At 42.0% G+C, this 5,854-nt stretch overlaps 1 long non-coding RNA gene across 1 annotated transcript; it reads left to right on the plus strand.

Annotated features, from left to right (window-relative positions):
• Positions 1 to 302: 302 nt before the first annotated feature.
• On the plus strand, positions 303 to 4,282 carry LOC109298485. The gene is made up of 2 exons (XR_002097625.1): positions 303 to 3,210; positions 3,562 to 4,282. It is a non-coding gene; the product is annotated as an uncharacterized LOC109298485 (long non-coding RNA).
• Positions 4,283 to 5,854: the final 1,572 nt, after the last annotated feature.

A 5,854-nucleotide genomic window follows, 5' to 3' on the forward strand; every position in this document is an offset into this window, starting at 1 on the left:
TGGGATCATGTATTAGATCCCATCACACCTTATTGCTGGTGCAGGGGGAGCCCGGAATGGTGATCCTGGGCTCCCTCTGCACTGGTAGGTAGCAAATTCCCTCAGCTGCAAATCCTGTAGCTGATGAGACTCCCAGCCGGGCAGTGGGTGGTGCACCCCACCTGCAGGGGCCACAGGGGAATAGCTGCCTTGCTACACATGCAAATTAAAGCTGGATAGAAACCACCTAAAAAGTTATTACACACTTTCCAGCTCTAACTTTATAGCTGCATGGACCATTTTATGGTGTAATAATTACTTTGCCATGTGTAGCCAGTCTAAATTAAATTGCACAATTAACCAGTTAATTGCATAATACATGTAATATATAGAGGGGGCCTCTGTTTGTTAAAACCCCAAACATACATGCAGGCAGCCTGCTAAAGGAGCATTTTCCTGTGGTCAGCATTTTTGCTTCCTAATTGGGTTAAGTGGTAAGATGATGATCTGGACTAAGGAACCTTCATTTTAGCATTTCCTGATGTAGTCCTGTGCTTGCAAAGCAAATAAAGAATTTTTATTTTTACTTCAAGTAGAAGTATAGTGTATTGGTAAGGATGCTGTGTTCATGTTCCTTAACATTTTAATCATTATAATTCACATTACACTATATTTTTTTTCTTTAAACAGCACAAAACTACCAAAGCTTGTGCAGGGAAGGGGTGGAGGGTGGGGAATGGTAGATGCACATTGAAAATGATATGTCAAAATGTATGTTCAGAATGGGATGACCTGTTTAATTTATTGATACCTAGAGCATATATCTTTGGATTGCTGCAGCAAACATAAAGAAAACCAATCCAGCATGGGGCAAAATGGAACTGTGGGTGTGTTCTAAGACTTTGAGTAACCCCTTTCCCCTCAAGAGTTACACCATATCTGCTTCTTGGGTTAGTCTAACTAAAATTGCAAATCAATGCATTCTTTTTTTACTCTGAAAATATTTCTTCCACTGAAGGAGAATTTCTTCTATGCCCTTTCCAGGCAGTGTTTATTACTAGTAACAGAAAATGAGAATTGCACACTATTTTCTTTCTTTGAAGGAAATGCTGGGCTTATAGAAGCAGTAATTAAGGGTAATTTCATATCCCATAAGTGGTTATTATGCTTCTATGTGAGAAGGAAATAAGATGGCAAGGTGAGTATTTGTGGTTTTACTGATGAAGGAATGGGAATCATTTGTTTTATCTCATAAGAAATATGAAAGCATGGCAGTCAAACAAAGGCCAGATCCAAATAGGCTGGTTCCAGTTCAGTAGTACCTTGGTCTCATTTTAGCAAGCCCTTTGAGGCAAAGAACATCTTCTTGCTCTGTGCCTGTGTGGCACTTGGCAAGAGGCAGTCCTGAAACCTGACTTCCTATGGCATCAGGGACTGCTAGAGGTAAATAATATATTGTAAGATATCACTAAGTGTGAGTCTCAGCCTAACCACTATTTTTGTGCTGCTCTTCCATAGGAATAAGTTTAGCAGTTGCACTTTAGCAAGGAATAGCACAGTAACTTTATTTAAGCAAACGCTTTTATTTCCATATTTAATGGAGGTGCCTTCAGCTTTTTTTTCCTCCTTTGTTCCTCTCATATTAGTCTTAAGTCATAGTTTCAGTGGCTTAGCTCTATCAAGTTATTCTTACCTGGAAAGTGCAGAAGTATTATTTAGCATTCTCAAGTTTAAATGTGAAAATATTAAGTGCCAGGTTGCTGGAAAGATTAAAAAGGGACTTCCATGCTGTAAGTAATGAATGGACGTATGTCCATTCTCAATAGCTGGCCCTGCCTCTGGCAAATTATTTAGAAAGATGCATATTTAAATGAGATTTTGTTGCTTTACCATCAAATAAGCTCTATAAGAAAGTTGTTAAAATATATGTCCCTCTGCTCACTTTTCTTGGAGATTCTTGTAAATAAGTTAACAAGTGTGTTTTGCAAAGTGTCAACTGTATCCTTTAAGAACAACGCTTATTTTCTGCTTGCTAGATCAGCAGTACAATATACGATTTCCTCCTTTGGTTTCTTTGTGGGATCCCAATGCTCTGACTGTATTAAACCCATTTAACTTATTCCATGTAGATAATTAAGGGCATTATTTGCCTATATCTGTTCTAGAGGTACTTGCATTTGTAATACTTGCATCTTGAATAGCAGGCTGAGTTTGTGACTGCTTGGATTGAGAAGGAAGAATGTATTTAAAAGACACTGAAGAAGAGGAAGCTTGTTCATACCTGCTTGAAAATGCTTTTGGACGCTTTTCTGATCAGTGCTCTACACTGAATGTTTGCACTTACTACCAATGCTTATTTTTGGTAACGGGAGGGGGAAGAGAGAAAATATTCTTTGTGTATAGTTGATGCGAATAGCGAAAAGAGTTTGTTTTTGGAAACTGCTACTTTGTAATAAAAATAGTATGCAATAGTAAACAGCTTTAAATTATTTTATAAAACCTCCAATTTTGAAATAAACTGACAGATTTTCAGCATAAATCAGTTCTCTGTTTATGTTCTCTGGTTGAGAAACTCCCTTACAACACTTACTTTTTCAGCTGTGATCACCAATTCTGTTTTCCATAATGTGGATGTTTATGCCCAGAGACCGCATGTGCTTTTTTACAAATACATACATCTTAAACAGCTTGACAAATAGGACATGTTCATATTTGCATTTAGTTTGCAGAAATCTGCAGAATGAAGCCAAGTTAGTTCCTACTTCAATCACTCTTTAAAATTAATTGAATTGTGAGTGCACAGAATTGGACATACCTTAGGAGAGAGGCTTGTGTGATGTTCTACAAGGAAATTTTGCCAAATCCTACATTGTCTTTCTGATGTGGATAAATGTCAACCTTAGCATCTAACTCATCAAACTCCTTTTCATAAATGACTTCATACAATTAAGATGTGGGTTCCATAGGTGAATAGATGTTACTTTGATCCATTTTCCTGTGCTCCACAGTCAGTTTTCTTGTAGAATATTCACAACAGAAAAGCAGTGGTAGCACAACCAAGGTGCAAAGCAGCTGAGAACCAAGGCCACAATCACTGCCAGTTTATAAATTGGGAGAAGTATAGACATGTTGGAGCCAAGATGGTTCTGAGTCCATGGTATTGTCACCCAGACCCTGTAAGTAGGTCAGGAGATGAACCTTCTCTGATTTCTGGACTAGGAGCGTGCACAGGTGGGGACCTGGTGACAGTCTATAAACTCACTAGGGGGGACCAGAAGGGTTTGGGAGAGACCTTGTTTCCCCTAGCACTCCCTGGCATAACAAAGAATAATGGCCACAAGTTGTTGGAGAGTAGGTTTAGATTAGACATCCGTAAGAACTATTTCAGTCAGGGCGGCTAGGAGCTGGAACCAACTTCCAAGGGAAGTGGTGCTGGCTCCTACCCTGGGGGTCTTTAAGAGGAGGCTTGATGCCTACCTAGCTGGGATCATTTGAGCCCAGTTTTTTCTCCTGCCTAGGCGGGGGGTCGGACTTGAAGATCTACAAGGTCCCTTCAACCCTACTTCTATGATTCTATGACAGTAACACCTAGAAACCACTGGAAAATGGTACCCAGTGCAAACCTCAGGGCCACGTGCAGAGCCCTGGCATGCTGTGCGCACTACCCTAATATAAAGGATTTTGATTGACAGAAACAGGTAGCTGTGGATGAGTGAGTGCGGGAGGGACAGAGTGCGTGGTCTGTCTGGGTGGTCTGTGAGAGGTGTGTGAGATGTAAAGGTAGTGTTTGTGCGTGGAAGTAGTGGAGGTGGCTTTGTGGATGATTGGTGCAGTGTCGTGTCTGCTGATTGTCTGGTGTTGTTACTTGGCCTGCGTTATGTTCTGCGGGACCAGGCCGTTGATCTAGACATCTAGTGGAGGTCCACCCCATTTGGATCCAGCACACTTTCATCTCCTACCCCTGGCGATCGACAGCTGAGGGTTGCTTGAGTCAGCTCCCCAGACTTTCTCCCCTGGGTGTGCTGTACACATAAAATAGTGGCTCACAATGCTCCTATTGGTGTAACTATCACCCCTCTTCTCCAGGCATGAGGGAACAGGGATCTGATCCCTCTGGTACAGGTGAAAGGCACCTGTATCACTCTGCCCACACACCTGTGTGTGTTTATGAGGATTGTTAAGGGTTATATAGAAATAGTAGGATAAAGTTTGTTTACCTGTGTTACCTTTCTCCTTCTTTTCCCTTGTCATTGCTGTTAATACTTACCTGAGTTTTAATAAACCATTTATTCATTTCAGTTCATTACAGTTGTCTGTAAATGTTATTAATTAGCCATAGCACAAGCCAAGTTACTGGGCTAGTAAGGTGTTGATAGTTTGCCAAATACAGGAGGGGCCAAAAATCACCCACATTGGACTGGGCTATTAGGTCAGCCCTTGACTGACCCATTTTAATCAGAGACTAATCAAATCTGGCTCCAACAGACAAAGGAAAGGATTAGGGGGAGGGGGGAAAGCAGGTTTACCCTTCAGTTAAAAATATGGTAAATACTATGTAGAAGATTCAATGAGCTAGCTGCCTGGCTAAGGAATTCTGCATTGAATAAATGTGCCTCCTTGCCATAAGATTGCAGCCTATCATACACTTGCAGGCCATGTCTCCACAATAAACCTTCTGTGCTCCAGAGTGGCATCCTCATGAACATGGTGCTGTTCCAGACAGGCTTCTTCCTAAACCAAGAACAGTGAATCCACAACCATGCAGCATTTCTAGTGGGCTTCTCAGTGCTTCTTAGTGACAAAAATGTCAGGCACCTTGTGGTTTAAGAGGTAGCTCACTCTAAACTGCAAGTGCAGCATGGTGTTTGAAGATGCCTTACTTTTTCCCAATAATACTCCTATGGGATAGGAGGCAAGGCGTCTGGATACGTATTTCCTAAGTTTTATATCTGAGAAGCACTTGTACAGGTCCAATTCTACTCCTAGGGCCATCAGCTACAAAACTCCACATGACTTCAGTAGCATGAGTCCTTAGGTGCAATGAATGGTGAGACTATGGGCCTGTGCTTTACAGTGGTATGTTGAGTGACATTAGAGCAGGGAGCAAAACAAAGATTTTTGCAACATCTGTTGCAATATATTCTCTGATTCTTCAACCCGGACCGGCCACATGATTCCACTTGCAGGTCTGGGGCAAGGGCCAGATGCTACAAAACTCAACTGAAGTGAATTTTTGAACTGTTGTCCAGAGGAAGGAATCAATTGACTATGCCAGTTAATCCATTGGACCCAGTCTGTCAAATTCACCCCTTGCCATTCAAATACTTAAGACCAGAAAAGTAGTTTATTAGTATAGAAAATTATAATTAGGGCCAATGTGGACCCCATTTTCAAAAAAGGGAGGAGGGAGGACCTGGGCAACTATAGGCCTGTTAGTCTTACTTCAATCCTGGGGAAGCTCTTTGAGAAGATTATCCAGGAGCACATCTGGGAAGGACCAGCAGGAGGGATGATGCTCAGGGGCAACCAGCATGGGTTCATGAGGGGCAGACCTGTCAGACCAACCTGGTTGCCTTCTATGATCAGGTCACAAAAATCACTGGATGCAGGTGTCACAGTGGATGTAGTCTTTCTGGACTTCAGGAAGGCCTTTGACACTGTCTCCTACCCCATTCTCATTAAAAAGCTAGGCGACTGTGGCATTGATGCCTACACAGTCAAATGAGTCACAAATTGGCTGAGGGACTGCACCCAGAGAGTGGTGGTGGACAGGTCATATTTGACCTGGAGGGATGAGGGCAGTGGGGTCCCCCAGGACTTGATCCTTGGGCCTGCACTGTTTAATCTCTTTATTAGTGTCTTGGACAAGGGGGTG

The sequence above is a fragment of the Gavialis gangeticus genome, unplaced genomic scaffold (assembly GCF_001723915.1).
Source record: "Gavialis gangeticus isolate Ggan-Ray unplaced genomic scaffold, GavGan_comp1, whole genome shotgun sequence".
Classification (NCBI taxonomy): Eukaryota; Metazoa; Chordata; order Crocodylia; family Gavialidae; genus Gavialis; species Gavialis gangeticus.